Source organism: Dermochelys coriacea, chromosome 8, assembly GCF_009764565.3.
Source record: "Dermochelys coriacea isolate rDerCor1 chromosome 8, rDerCor1.pri.v4, whole genome shotgun sequence".
Taxonomy (NCBI): Eukaryota; Metazoa; Chordata; order Testudines; family Dermochelyidae; genus Dermochelys; species Dermochelys coriacea.
In genome coordinates this window covers 31,227,688-31,244,262 of record NC_050075.1, presented here as the reverse complement: position 1 = coordinate 31,244,262, position 16,575 = coordinate 31,227,688, and the positions used below count along the sequence as shown (strand labels likewise).

General features: G+C 39.9%; 2 protein-coding genes across 4 annotated transcripts in view; one reads left to right on the top strand and one right to left on the bottom strand.

Moving 5' to 3' along the window:
* The window catches only part of DOCK2 (dedicator of cytokinesis 2), a 493,769-nt gene that overhangs the window by 201,766 nt on the left and 275,428 nt on the right, over positions 1-16,575 (bottom strand). The gene's annotated exons all lie outside the window — the stretch shown is intronic.
* Positions 1-16,575, top strand: part of INSYN2B (inhibitory synaptic factor family member 2B) — a 116,567-nt gene that overhangs the window by 65,100 nt on the left and 34,892 nt on the right. The gene's annotated exons all lie outside the window — the stretch shown is intronic.

The following is a 16,575-nucleotide window of genomic DNA, read 5'->3' as shown; positions in this document are numbered from 1 at the left end:
TATAAATAAAAAGGAAAGTTACGCTGCGCCATCAGAAGGATGGGGGGCCCTTGCTTCCTGCCATACCAATCATAGGAGCCCTAAACCCCCCGCCCCATTCCATTAACCAGCATCTCCTTTTCAAGTCCCTTACCAAGCCATTTATCTGGTCACTGGATGCCTTCTCTCTGGAGTGCCTCCACTGGACATTTGCCTGACACTTACAAAATAAGTTGTGACATATAGCCTAACTACTTTTCTCCTGACCATAATAGGTCCTTTCTGACCCCCACTGTGGGGAAGGTGAAAAAACCCCACTTCACCGGTGGTGAAGGAAAAATTTCTTCCCAGACCCCTACAAAGGAGTGATTAGCGCAGTGCCCACAGCAGGTCCTAACCCAACCTGACATTTGCACCTCAACAGGAGGGAGAGTGGGTGCTGCCTTGCCTGCTGCATGGAGAAAGGGCTTCCAACACCCAGGGTCACCCTTTTAAAGCCTTCCACTCTTAGATTCCCAGGGGGTGAGTCAGTGCCACAAAGCTCACTGCCACCACTTTTTTGCAGCAGTTTCCAACCTCCTTCTTGCCCCCACCTCGTCCTGCCCAGCCATAAAGCAATTCTATTTTCCTCTGGAAAGCCCAGACAATGTCACCCCTGCTTCAAGTGTGGTGTGGTCAATTAGAGAGTCAATTTAAATGCTTCATCCAAGAACTACTGGCTTCTATGTTTATACGAATAGCATAAAATACCTATAAATATGCATCACTCTGTTCATAAAGCAGCATAAGGAAACAGGATTCATTACCTATCTACAAATTAGTAAACCAGAGAATTAGGTTTGATTTTAATTCAGAAAAGGAAGCAATAGATGTAACTGTCAATCAGATGGTATAACTGCACAAATAGTAAATTATGGTTTCATATATAGTAACAAATACATTGTACCGCAATGACATCTCTCATCTAAGGATCTTACATTATATAAGCCTCAACTGGGCTGTGATAGTGAGGTATCCCCAGTCCTCTGCTCTGTTCGCTACACTCCACTCCCATCCCTCTTCCCTTATTTCAGACAGATTAGCACGTACAAATGTCATTTTTTGCCAGATGTCACCACACCATTACGTCTGTGGCTTAGTATCCTTTATTTTAAAAGATCACTTTCTCCGTAAAGAAAAATACACACACAGACAGAGATTATGCTTCATAATGGTTTTATTTTTGAACTGTTTAATAGTTGAAAAGCTTGCATTTTTGTTAATAAAAGTAGTAAGACATTTTAAAGCTGCTTCAGATAGAATATTCTACTGTGGTACAAATACAAAACCCAGAATTTCAAAAACCAGTAATTTCCAATATAAACCATTTAGCAATAACCTAACTTACAGTATTTAAGCAACTATCTCCCCAAACTGATATCAAAGGCAGGCAAGAATGCTAGGTCTAATTTTTTCAAGACTGGCAATGTTAATTGTAAAAAAGAAAAGGAGTACTTGTGGCACCTTAGAGACTAACAAATTTATTTGAACATAAGCTTTCATTAGCTACAGCTCACTTCATCGGATGAGCTGTAGCTCATGAAAGCTTATGCTCAAATAAATTTGTTAGTCTCTAAGGTGCCACAAGTACTCCTTTTCTTTTTGCGAATACAGACTAACACGGCTGCTGCTCTGAAACATGTTAATTGTGTCTGCAGGTTTGAACATGCAACTACACAGTGTCAGGATTACAGAGCTAGCTGCATCTCCGTGCCCTTCATGGTCTCGCCAAGTGCACTCACGTGTCAGGCTTCATACCATTACGTCTCCTCATGTAGAATCAGGTGATTCTCCCACTCTTATACAGTGTACTGTACTCCAGGCCCCTGGGCTTACCCTGAAGGTCCGACAGAGAGCAGCCACCTGTGGTTCTTCCCTTCAGGAGTCCATGACCAGAATATATAGTGACCCAACAGCCCTCTTGCAACCAAAGTAGTCTTTAGTTTAACGATAAAGCATAGGAGGAAAAAAAGATTTAAAACCCCCCATATAAATGCATGTCTGTCTTACCCAAAGTCTTACCTCCCCTGATGGTAAGCTGGGCAGGCCTAACTTCTTTAGACATCCCTAGTGGGTTTCCGTGTCAGTCTGGCTCCCCTTGCCCTGAACAGTCACTGAAACAATCCCTCCCCACCCTTTTAAAGTGCATCGAGTTTTTTTGATTTTCTGATTTCTAGTCCTTTTCCTGTCTTGGCATTATCTCTTATCCCTCAAGAGCTTCCTGAGAAATGGGCTCATCTTGAACCATTCTTCTTTCCTCTCTGCTTTGTTTATTTTTTTTTGCTGCCCTCTATTAAACTACACCAATGTATTCATACAGTAAATATCTCAATAATCAGGCCAACATACAGGACTCATTGCAGAGTAACTCCACTTTCCATCACATAGGGTTACAAGGTGAAACAGGCGCCAGAGTCTCAGCCTAACTGCACCTGTATTCCCACTCTGTGGTCTTTCAAGGCATCCACTTAAGTCTAACAGCTCCCAGCTTCACCTCTCTTGGTCAGAGACTCGCACTTCTCTCTCCCCCAGCTCCCTCCTGTGTTTTAGTGCTGCCCGGCTCCTTGCCTTACACTAATGTACCCTCAACAAGCCAGTATTCCTGAAGGCCCCTGCCTGTAGTTTGCTTTCACTTCAAGGGCTATGAAGAGGGTATTGCCAGTAATTACAAGTTACTGCACAGCTCTTTCTAAGCAACCACATTTATTCTTAAATTAAAACCAATACAGAAATATATATATAAAAACAATAAAAATTCAAATGTCCACAAATAGTAACCTTGGGGCTGCATTCTGCCTTCATTGGTAGAAGTCTGGCAGATGAAGCATACAAAATACTCTACTAATGTGAAATTGTTAAATGCCCAGATATCTGGAACATAATTGTTCTTAAATAACTATTTTATGTTTGATAGTTAAGCTTACTAGCAAAAAAGGAGCAATATAAATATGTCTTAAATTTGAGAAAATTTAAATGGATACGTTTTAAAAGGTCAAAGATTACAGCTACAGGTGCTCAGCACCTCTCAGAATCAGACCCCAAGCTTGTACTTCTTTAAACTGTTACCAGAAGCTCACCGAACAAGTTTTTTTAACATAAATTAACAACAAGACAAACAAACAAAACAACAAAACCATTGGGTTTCCCCATGTGTCCTCTTCTTCTGCAGCTATCCTCTGGAAGGCAACTCCATGGGGGCAGAGAACATCTATTTTATGTTTTGTGCAGCACCAAGCATAATTTTAGTTATGACGATATTTCAGTCTAATAAGCACACAAATTAAAATGAAATAATAAATAATCATAGTTATTTAATTGCTTAGCCCTAAAACACACATTGAAAAGGAAAAAAGTTGAATGATTAAATGAAATTTCAGGCAGCAATGAAGGCAGGTAAGTAATGTTACTGGAATTAGATAATCAGTCAAATGTGAACACTTCATCCAATGCATATATACACAGAGCTATTATGCTTGCTTTGAGTAAGTAAGGGGCAAACACCAACTGGTCTTTGTGAAGAGTAATAAGATTCACATTCTTCCATTGATCTAGAAAGAGACAGAAATGCAACTTTGGGTGTGGGCAGTTGAAGACTATCGACCAGATTCTCAGCAGCCCCACACGTAACACCTGGTCCCCACCCAAAGTTGGCGTGGTTCCACTGACTTTAATGGAAGTTTGCTGACAGACCTCTTGAGGATCTGTCCATGAAGGCATACAATATACTATCAGCACGTGTTAAAAGAGTTTCTCTCAACGGTTCATGCTTCCTCCCCCCCCCCACCCATGCTCTTTCCAATCTCCTATATAGAACTGTTCTGTGATTGTAGCTAATGTGCATCAAACTTGACATGAACAATTGGGTTTTGCTCTGGAGATATAGTACAGCATAGTTGCTAGAGGCCGATGACCATTAGGTGGGGAGTAGTTATGGCTCCACGGTTTTTATGTTATTCTCGGCTGAAAAGTCTGCAAGAAGTTGTAAAACAAATAGTAAAATTTCTTTTGTTTGAGGAGGTGGCATCAACATGTAAACTGTAACGCACACATTATTACAACTCTAAATTCAGGGTCATCATTTCCACAGCAAAAGGCCAACAACTTTATGATTCAAGAGGCAGAAAATTCTAACCAGACCTCTATACCAAAACGTTAAGCATTCAACCATTTCAGCTAAAGTAGAACCTCAGTCAGCTTTAGTAATCTTAGTGTTTAAGACAATCAAATAGACATTTGCAGAGGTGACATTGCATTCAATAGAGGACAGAGTTTTTTAGTATAATACTTTTACTTCAACTTCCTAGTGAATGTGAAAATAAACTGTAAAAACATCTGAAATTTTGTTTGCCACATAGTTCATTTATATCTCAATACCAATATACAATTTTACTTTTGATAATTAAAATATACACAAATACCAGCAATAAGGTAGGTCTTCCACTTCTCCTATTTCACAAGGATAGAGGTGATTACATTTCTGAATTCCAGTATATCAACCTCCTAAATAAGCTGTCTGAACAGATTCAAAACAGAGCTGTAAAAGCCCTCCTTTGCATGTTATCATACAGACTGACTAAATATCTGGCATACCCATGAGTCTTTTTAACAAGGGGAACCAAGGTGACATATCTGAAATAGAAACAATTACCATATTCAGTTACCAGCAACAGCAAATCCCAGGGAGCAGTCCTACTATGATGCAAGAAATGGATTATATGGCTACAACCAAACATTAATCATATCATATTTGTCTGGGTTTAGGAGACATTGTTCTCTTACTATTTCTATAATGGGTGCATTAGTATCTGTTAGTAATTTCCTATTGCAAACACACTATTAACTATTTAATGTGCTATTAGTAACTACGATTATCATTTCCATAAAGACATTTTAAGGATACCAATCAATTTGTAATTAAGGCTGTCTGCTAAAACACCTTTAGTGCTTTGGGTGCTGCCAGCTAACATCAGGCACTAAATCAAAGGAGTTTGCAGACATATTAAGCTGCCAGCACTGTCAGGAAACAGCCAATATTATACTGTTTGATATTTTTCCCCCCCAAGTGAATTAATTGCACATGAAGGATTCCTAAATGACTAGCCTTGGAGACTGTATTACTGAATACATAAGCTTTCTACATCCTCCTATCAAAATGCCTCAACTATGTCCTGGAAGATAATGTCGAAGAGCGAGAGGATAGTTCAGACTTCACATGTGGTCCTCTCTTAGATTGTCAACAAGGAACCATACCTGAAAGGATAGTTTGATGACTGAAGCACAGCAATGCCATCCAGGAAATGTGTTCTATTCACAGCCCTGCCATCAACCTTAGCTAACTCACCTAATCTCTCTGGGCCAGATTTTAAAAGGTATTTAGGTTCCTAAAGGTACAGCTAGGGCTGTACTAGGATTTCCAAAATTGCCTGAGTGCCTAGCTTTTGAAAACCACTCTAGGTGCTTATCTGCATCTTTAGAGCACTTAAATACCTTTTAAGATCTGGCCAGCCACGTATAAATTTCTTCAGCTGTAAAATGGGCATAAATATCTATGATTGTATTACTGTATAATGTCTCCCTAAACAAAAGCTCCCTGTTGTAATGATTATTGTTTTGTTTCTGACATTTACATGACAAGGATTTGTAAACCTATTAATACTTCCTAAAATATAAATAGTAAACGTGCATTTCATCAATGCTTTTAAATGAACTTTGAGGTCCTCATGGGGATGATGATATTAAAATACAAAAGTTATTACCAGAGATGCCATTTTACATGAGTCAAAATGCTACCGTCAGCCAAGAACTTATTTATAAGAAATATTGGCTGAACCATCATACTACTACTAATAGCAATACCTAGCTTCTATATAGCACTTTTCATCCATAGATTTCAAAGTGCTTTACAAAGTTACGCAGTAAGTATCACTATCCCCCATTTACATAGGGGATTGATCAATAGTCAGTGTGTAGTCAATGGGCAGTGCTTCTCTGAAATGATAATTCAGTAAAGGGATAGGAGTATTTTGATAAATTCTAAACTAGGAATAACATGCCACTTAAGAGGCTGCACTTCACTACCGTACAAATTCAGTGAAACACGGGTAAATGACTGGCGTAGAATAGCATTTTAAGCAATTGCTAATATCTACATCAATATTTAAGGATTGATAGGTATCTACCATGCTTTATGATACCATTTTATCTTGTTCAGTTAACTCAAGAGCCAAGTTAGCTAACATACTTTTACATCATTGTCCAACTAGCTATAGTTTGTGACATCAAAAAAATACAAAACTATCCCAAGACATGATGACCCTATTAGCCTTGGCACACAATACTCTATTTAGAAACGGAGCAATGTATTTAATTAATTTCTTTATTCTTGCTGTGGCAAGTGGGGGAGCAGGATTATGTAAGGCAATAAAACTTTTTCTATATTTATTGCCATATTTGGGCCACACTTCCTGGCTCATATGACACTGTTGAGAAAAGTAGCAGTAACTCTTTCTTATTCAAAAATACATTTCATACTAACAGTAAATAAAAAAGGATTCTCAATTGCACCAAGAGGAAGGCCCAGTAATATACTAAGCAAACAAAGGATGGAGAGGGAAGGAATTACAAAAACAGTGCAAAACATCTGCTTTTATTTATCTTTGATAACTGCCACTATTAGCGCGACCAGTATTGTTGGCTGAGAGGGTCATGTGATGCTGAACGAATAGAGAAAATCTACAGAGGCCAATTAAAGTTGTAGCATAGTAAGGACAACAATACCTATTTTAAAAGAATATATTTTAATGAGCATAAACAAAACCAAGGTTTTGATTTATATAGAAATCTATTGCTCTTTCAGAAATATGAATACATGGCCAAACATACATTCTCAACCCAATCTTGAGAATATCAGAATTATAAGTATAATGCCCTCAGTGTAATCAAAACAGGCATGTACATAAAACTTGAGTGAAGGCAAGGTATGCAAAAAAAAAGTGCATCAAATAGCTATCATGATCTTTGAGTCCATATATTTAAAATCATATCCTTTTTCATAATAATTTAAATGGATGTAATATATACACTATGTATTACAACATGATTGTCTAAATAAATATGCTCTGCTTTCTACAATTCTTTTTTTAATTATGTATAGATAGGTATTTTCTCCCCTCTGCTTTGAACGTCACTGATATTAACACAACTAGAAATTACATTTGTGTATCAAAGAGTGTCTAGAGGCCAAAATCACTCAAAGTTACCTATGCATAATACCTCTCAAACCAAAGGAACTTGCAACTTTAATCAAGAGCCGCACTTGGAATCATTGAATATGTACTATAGTAACAATTCTAAGTTTTGGTGTTTCCACACAGTAACCAAAGGACATATTAGCATAGTCACCGACTCCATGGGTGCTCTGGGGCTGGAGCACCCACAGGGAAAATCAGTGGATTCTGAGCACCCACTGGCAGCTCCTCTACCAGAACCTCCCCCTCCCACCAGTGCCTCCTGCCCGGAGGCAGGCCCCAGCGATCAGCGCCAGCGCCTCCCCCTCCCCCTCCCTCCCTGTGCCTCCCACCCACCACAATCAATTGTTTTGAGGCATGCAGAAGGCTGGGGGGGGGGGAAGAGCGGGATGTGGTGCATTCGGGGGAGGGAGCAGGAAGAAGCGGGGCAAGGTGGGGTCTTCGAGGAAGGGGTGGAGTGGGGGCAGGGCTTAGAGCAGAGCTAGGGTTGAGCACCTCCTCCCCCCCAGCACATTGGAAAGTCAGCACCTGTGCATATTACTTAGATTAATATTTACTATAACATCACAAAACATCACATTATACAAAGAAAAGGAAACACTTTGCCAATTTATTTTAATTATTGATTAATTATGTGGTTACTGAGTGTCTGTATGGAGTAAATTAATATCTTCCATTGTTGTAGTCATGTTGGCCCCAGGATACTAGAGAGATAAGGTGGGTGAGCAACCTTCACCAACAAAGAGGCAAGTTTTGAGCTTACACAGAACTACCAAAGAGCTCTGTGTAAGATCAAAAGTTTGTCTCTTTCATCAACAGAAGCTGGTCCAATAAAAGATATTACCTCACCCACGTTGTCTCTGGGGTAAATCAACTATCTTCCTACAGTCAGTTCACCTTGAGTTGTCCCTTAGAATGTGCGCTAACTACTTGTGCTAAACTATCTGTTCGGTCTTGTACTTAGCTCTGACTCTCTTTCCCAGACCTTAGAAGAACAGCTCTGTGTAAACTCAAAAGCTTGTCTCTCTCTCATCAACAGAAGTTTGTCCATTACAAGATAATAGACAACGTGGGGGAGGTATCCAGAGGCAGGCAAAAAGAACAATGGCTTCAGATTGCTTCTCATCCACCACCACTTCAGGGACCGGTGCTAGAGCCATTTACTTTTATGTCAACTCATTTAGATCAATGCTTCCCAATCTGGGGATTACGGGACAGGTTTAATGGGCTTGCAAGTGCTGGGCTGGCATTAGAGAGTGGCAAGCAGGGCATTAGGGGTACTGGAGTCTGGAAAGGTTGAGAACCACTGCCTTAAAGGACTATGTCCTTGAACAGAAGTTCACTGGTCTCAGGCCCCACTGCCCTTAAAGGGACAGAATAAACCACTTCCAAGAAGCTCACATACCACAGTTTGGGAACTTCTGCTCTGGAGTAAAGAGGGACCTGTCTAGGGTCTATGCCAGGGCCTGGCAAGTCTCAAAATAAGAGGCATATAATGTAGGTCTATTGTGGTTTTAAAAATCCTTTTTTTTTTTTAATTTTTCCCCTCTCTCATGTTCTGCTCTGCTCCTCCTGTGGTATTAAAACCATGTTTTGCTTGGAGGAGGCTGTCTGATCACTGTATATACTGTTCATCACAGACTCTCCAAGCCAAGAACTTCCAGGGCCAAATCCGTGACCACTGTTCCCTCTAAGCTGTGCGCGTGCACACAGATCCTAAACCCCACGCAGAGGCGAAACACTGCGCGCACAAAAATTTGCACAGAAGAATTTTTTTGCGCACACAGCCTGTCAAAAATTTGCAAGGAAGAATTTTTTTGCGCACACAGCCTGTCAAAAATTAGAGGGAACATTGGCTGTGACCCAGTCTAAGAATGGGTGAATCTTGTGATTCCACCCTCAGAAAGACCTCAGAGAGACCAGAGGAAGGATCAGAGATACAGCAAGCCCTGTAGTCATGACAACATGCATTATAAAATGTGATCTTAGATACACAAAAACTATGTGCATTGGTGAATTAAACAAAAATAAACTGCACCACCTACACACTCAGTTTCACATAAATATACAGGACACAAAGTTCAATACTGATAAGTATAGAAAGAAAAAGGACTCCTATTCCCTATAACTGCATCCAATAACCAGTACACGTTCCTTTAAAATGGAATCAAACACAAGACAAATCTCTGCACATAGCAAATAGGAAATTCTTGTAATTACTGAGCATTTAACTTGCTCCAGCACTCCAACAAGATAGAATGTAGGTTATGAACATGAACAATTGCAAAATACACTGATTAAAAATAAAATATGGAAATGAGATTTCTATATTCAATGACAAGGAGAGCCTGAAATAAACAGCGTTTATTAATACAGAGATTAACAATAACCATTAGCCATCAAACTGGCCATTTGCTTCAGTGGCTACTGCATGAAGACACTGGAACAGAGCCACTGTGTTAATTAAGTAATTACCATTGAAGCACAAGGCATTTCCTGAGGATTAATGAATGGCTGGCCAGGAAATGAGGGAGAAGAGGAGAGCTGATGGCCTGAGGCAAGTTAGAAGGTCATTAAACCTTTGGCAGTCATTAATCCCCAGAAAATGCCTTACACCAAAGCCATTATTGTTATTAAAAGATTAAAATTTAAAAGTGGCTGTATGGATTTTGTTATGCATGATCTGGTTTAATTTGGTACAAATAGCACATTTCTATATAATAGCCAATCAGAATGATTTATGTTCCATTCAACACATGATCTATAGTGCAAAACCATCAAAATATTGCTTTATTACTGGGAAGAAGAGGAGATATTATACACTTCGGTTTGGACCATGCTTGTCCAGAACATGTTTTGATGGACCACTTCTGGCAGTGTTAAACTAGTTTTTTAGATTTAGATTCAAACATCTCCCAAATGTAGGGAAGTCAAAATCCAGAAAAGGATCTCATTTGTGTGTTGAGCCCCTCTGTATATAAAACCAGAATAAGGAATGTATGACATTGTCACAGCTTTATCACCACACCATTCCTGTATATAATAGATGGCAACTCCATCCATTCTGGAGGTGGGAGAAAAGGAAAGACAGTACAGAAAAGATAAAACACTGAGGAAAAGATTTTTAAAATAAATGGTTTTCTACTACAGGTTAGGACCCAAATCTGTGATCTTTACATAAGCAAAGCTTTCATTGCCTTCATAACTCTGATTATTATAAACAATGTAACAAAGCCCAAATATTACAAAGGCAGTAGATCCGGGGTGGCCAACCTGAGCCTGAGAAAGAGCCAGAATTTACCAATGTATATTGTCAAAGAGCCACAGTAATACTTCAGGTTTCAGAGTAGCAGCCGTGTTAGTCTGTATCTACAAAAAGAAAAGGAGTACTTGTGGCACCTTAGAGACTAACATTCGATTAAGTAAGCTGTAGCTCACGAAAGCTTATGCTCAAAGAAATGTGTTGGTCTGTAAGGTGCCACAAGTACTACTTTTTTTTTTTAGTAATACTTCAGCAGCCCCCCCCACATACATCAGCTCCCCCGCCCCCCCACCCACCAGCAGCCCCACCAATCAGCGCCTCCCCCTCCATCCCCGCACCTCCCGATCAGCTGTTTCGGGGTGTGCAGGAAGCTTGGAGGGGGAGGGAGATGAGCGAGGGCATAGCAGGCTCAGGGGAGGGTGCGGGAAGGGGTGGAGTGGGGTCAGGGCCTGTGGCAGAGCCAGAGGTTGAGCAGTGAGCACCCCCCGGCACACTGGAAAGTTGGCACCTGTAGCTCCAGCCCCAGAGTCGCTGCCTATGCAAGGAGCTGCATATTAACTTCTGAAGAGCTGCATGTGGCTCTGGAGCCACAGGTTGGCCACCCCTGCAGTAGATCATTCAGAGCTAGATTAAACAGTGCCCATGTCATGTGGCTTCTCATAGATTCAGGCACTAATCAGTATGAATAACTGCCATCTGACACAGCTTTCTCCTCTAGCACAAGTGCTGTGCTGTGCTGACAACTTAAAAAGCTCTACCTTTACTGCTCCCATTTCAATTTCTTTGTAAAAGAATAACTTTAAACTAGCCCAACTGCCTGCAAGCGTAGCAGCTGGGTACGGGAAGTGAATAATACTACTGCAAGATTTGGCATGTATGTGCAACTAAAGATTATTTATGCACAAGAACTGAAATAAATAAAATCATTAAATGGTGGAAGATGGGAGATTTCAAAGCTGGACATTATAGCTTTACCTTTATTGCAGCAGAGATTTGGTGCATGTGTGTAAACAGCATGTGTATACATGTGTACATACATGTACACAAGAGTGTGTGTATGCTTGGTGAGAGAGTGTGGCTATAGTGCACAAAGGGGCTATGATGTAAGCTTCTAGCTGCTACCATAACAGAAAGAACTTTAGAACTGATGCAACATTTTTCCCCCTCTGATATTGGCTCTATGGAACAGAGTCTTTTTTTCCCCTGCAATGAAGTAATGTTATATAAAACTCTTCCTAAAAATATGTTTTCATTTTTGTAATGATCTATAACAGCTAAAATTACATTAGCAAAAGTTAACATCAGAGTGTACATCTCTGCACTACCGGGCACATCAGGCAGCAGGCTTTCCTGTATCTATCATACGACAGCACCCAATAGCCGGGAAATATATTAAATTGGTGGAGAGAGTCAGCAGGAATAAAAAGGACAGTCAGCAAGGTATTTTTCCCTCAGAGGTTAAACCTACCTTTGTGAGCTATGGGGGGAATGATTTTCCCAAATGTATTCCTTCCCCCATCTCTTGAGCAGCTACTGTTACAGCCTCTCTCCTAGGAGAGACAAGTTGCACTCAGGTTAACCTTTTGATTACCAAGGACCAAATAGTGCCCCTTGCATCCTGTGACACACCTTATTGCACACTCTCATCAGTTCTCATAAGCTAAACATTAAGCATGGGCGGTACTTAGGTGACACAGGAAGTCATGCTAATGAGTCAGCAGATGGAACTCCAACCCAAGTTAGCACTACCTCCATCATGTTCTTAGGAGACACAGCTAAAGGTCTCATCTCACATGAAACATAAGAAGAAGCCCTTTAACATTTAGGATCATTAAATATCTCATTTAATTTTTCACGTGAGTAAGGCTGGCTAGCCCTAGGTTCTATAGTTTACATTGAGTAAGTCTTTATTCCTTACCCTGAAGTAATAGATTACTTCTGGCTTTTGCAGACTGTATCACAGCGCACCATCATGTAGTCTGCATATGCCATATTTTAACAGAATAAAAATTTTAAGCTCAGTTTAAAGTTTAGGTTGTTTTGGATTTTAAACTGGTCACTGTTCAGAATTGTATACTGCACATCTCAGGCCTTGGGCTAATGTATTTTTCTTCATTTGGTTGGGGTTTTTTGGTAGGGATTCACATTTAGGAGCAAGAAGGAAATATTTCTCTGGAAGGTTATTTTTGGGGGGTGGGGGTAGCTATCAAAAGCCACATAAAGATTGGAAAATTCAGGAGAGAGAGGGTGGGGATAAAGATGTGACCAAAGGTGTGTGATAAATTTATTTTATCACATGACATCACCACCACATGACCTGAGTATTCATACACATGTTCTCTATACAAGTTTACTTTTGAGAGTGAGAACTCACCCAGATGTCAAGAAGCCATTATATTTATGCAAGTACATCATAATAGCTGTTAAATATAACGTTAAAATAGCTAAGGTTGAGACAATCTCTACAGCAGCAAGATAACTGGAGTAAGGTTGCCACACCTCCCTTTTGATATCAGATCATACATTATCTTCTGTCATATAGTGTCATAAAACCAGCAAATGTATCGTATTCTATTTCTGTAATCTTGGATATTATTCTACATACATTCTATATACAAGATGAACACACACGTAGCTCAAATAGAAAGAACACCATTTTAAAACAGCAACTGACTAAGAATATCCTTCCTTTCTATAGTAGTTTTCTCTACTGATCTCAAAGAATTTGAACCAGGGGTCACCCAATAAAATTAATAGGCAGCAGGTTTAAAACCAACAGAAACAAATACAATGCAGAGTCAGCCTGAGGAACCTGGTCTTCACAACATCTTCTGAAAACAACCATATAACAGGCACTCCTAGGGGAATTCTGTGCCAAAAAAATAAAAATTCTGCAACAAAAAATTAAAAATTCTGCTCACAATATTTTCAAATTCTGCAAAATTCTGCACATTTAATTTGTCAAAACAACACAATATAATCACACCAGTTTCAATTATTTTTCATTATTTATTTCAAAATACCTGTCAGCAAGTATGTCTGTATCAATACAGACAAAACAGATTCAGAAAATGTTTTTTGACAAATAGATTCCTTACTAGGAATAATAATACAGAACTCTGAGTAATAATTCATTTAAACTACAGAACCGTATTTTCCACACACCCCCAGAAGCAGGGCAAAAGCTGGGGGAGAGTCCGGGGTAATGGAGGAGCTGAGGAAGAGGAAAATAATTGCTGGGAAGGAGCCTGGGTGTGAAATGAAGGTTGTTGGGTATGGGTGGGAAAAGTACGGAACAGGATTTTTTGCAGGGTGGGGAGGGACTATTAGGGAGCTTCCCCCATGCAGACCCTGGCTGATCCCTAGCCTCTCCCATTCAGTCGGGCACACGTGTTCCTCCACCTCCACTCAGACACCCACTCTCCCCATCCCCATGTGGCCCTGCATCCCCTCCTTCATCCCCATGTCTTTGTGCTCTCACTCAGCCATCCCGTCCCTATGTTGCCCTTCACCCCCTCCCAATCCCCATGTGTCTCTATGCCCCCACTCAGCCACACCCCCATCCCTATGTGGCCCTGCACCTCCCTCCCCCTGTGGGCCTGTACCTCCACTCCCATTCAGCCCCTGCTCCAGTCTGTCCTCCCTTACTAGCCCTTATGAGCCTGGGTCTGTGACCTCCCAACACCCTCACACTATCTGTCTCCCGACTTGGTCCTACAGGTGCTGTGAAGAAGCCAGGCTCTTTCTCTTCCCTAGCTGGCTGGCAGCAGCTGTTGTGTTCTATCGCCACAGCACCCTCTGGGTGAGCAAAAGGCAGAACTGCAGCAACTTTTCAGCAGAAGCTTTTTTCTGCACAAAAAATTAAAAATATGCAAGGCTCATTAATTTTGCATGTAGTAGCGCAGAATTCCTCCAGGAGTAAACTGAGTTCAAAAAAGAATTAGATAAGTTAATGGAGAATCGGTCCATCAATGGCTATTAGCCAATAATCAGGGACACAGCCACATGCTCTGGGTGTCCCTAAATATTTGACTGCTGAAAGCTGGGACTAGGTGACAGGGGATATATCACTAGATAAATTGCCCTGTTCTGTTCACTCCCTCTGAAGCATCTGGCACTGGCCACTCTTGGAAGACAGGTTGCTGGGCTAAATGGACGATTGGTCTGACCCCATCTGGCCGGTCTTATGTTCTTTTCTTATTTTACAAACATTTGACCTCACAATTCTATATAAATATTATCCCCATTCTACAGATGGGGAAGCTCAGACACAGATATGAAGGGTGAAGATGGAGAGCTCTCCATCTTAAGTATAATTCACAGTGGCAGAATTTGTTCCTGGATTCCAGACATTTTCTTGTCAAACCACCTGATTACAGGCATAAATCAGATAGCTAAAGTATTCTGATCTTTGCCCTCAGTTTGAGAGTGAAGACTGTGTCCACAAAAGGGAGACTGAGCTCCAGCCCTTTTAAAAATTAGCCCTTGAGAGATCCTGAGGAATAATTTATTAGATCTTCTACTGGCTTGCTAACAGAACCAAGAAATCATGGCTCACATTCAAATAAGTTTAGCCTAGTAAGTGCTTATAAAGGTGAAGTTTTAAAATGTAATCCATTTTAACAGAGTTTAAATTTCCTTTACCAAAACATTAACAGTAGCATTCTATTTTAATTGTTTTCAAATGGCTTTTCTACAACAAACATGGGTATTTTGACAATTTGAACAGAAAGTACTATCCCAATGTGGTTTAAGACAGTAAATTCCAAAATAAAGTTTCAGAACAGTTCTCCCTTAACGTGTCCAGAACTGTTTTTTCCAGTAGCTTTATCATGAACAAGCTGCAAAGAAAATGGATTCCTGAGATTTGTGTCCTGATGTGGAGAGATGAGGAAAGAAACTATTATCTAAGAGCAGGAGGTACAATACAATTATCTCACTTCAGCCTTTCTGATGTTTGAAATCTGCTCAGTATGTGGGTAAATAAAGAGAGTGTACAGTATGCATGTACACATGCTGCCAAAGTAAAGTATGATGTTCTTGACATGAACCTGGCATATCACAACATACAATTTCAGCCCTGGCAGCTTGAGTGAAAGCAAATTTTAAAAAATGGTCATTGGTCTAGAACTGACAAAAACCAAGTCTGGACTTCAGTTTTGTAACGTTCATTACTTGTTTCATCTGAATCTGAACACTGTGGGGGAAAGAAAAGGAAAATGTTACTTTTGTGATAAATTATTGTCACTACTATTATAGTAGGTGTGGTAAATTTTCTGCCAAGCTTGAATGTTGTGGATTTCAGGTAGATACCGTAGATCAGTGGACAAAGTGTAGTTAAGAAAGGGTTAATGGTATGAAGTAAACATTTTTGATTATAGCTGGTAATTTATTTCATGGCTGCAGAAAAAGGGTTTTTCTCAAGGTTATAACACTTTTGTACATACTAAACTGATATCTCTATTTATAACAGATACATTGTTTTCTACTTATGATTACACTATTGTCCTAACAATTTTTCAGCAAGGTAAGGCTTACCGTATAACCAAAGTGTTTTTAGGTATTTTATAAGATTGGAAAGAGAAGTGATAAAATGTAGCTTAATAGAACAGACAGATGTAGGCACATTTCTTGCAAGAGAGACTTTATTCATAAATATCAATCATTTTATACTTCACAGGAGATAAATTTCACAAGCCTACAAAAGGCTTCACTTGCAACATTTAACTTGATCCACTATCACGCTCTCTGGTGGATCCCAGGCTATATACATATTCGCACAACTATATTTTAGATGCACCTGAGTTGCAAAATAGAGATTCAGAATTAGATTTGAACCCTAAATTTGATTTGCTCTAAGTTGAAGAACTTTCATGTGCATTTTCCAACTTTCTGGCCACTGCTAACATAATGAGCTCAAGCAGCCAATTTCAGATATGGAACTAGATTTCTCCAAAGTCTTTGAAGATCCATATCTGCAATTTTAGGTTCAGATCCATAACTAACATAAATGTGCAATCCTGATCACACTGCCAAAGGAAATAAAAC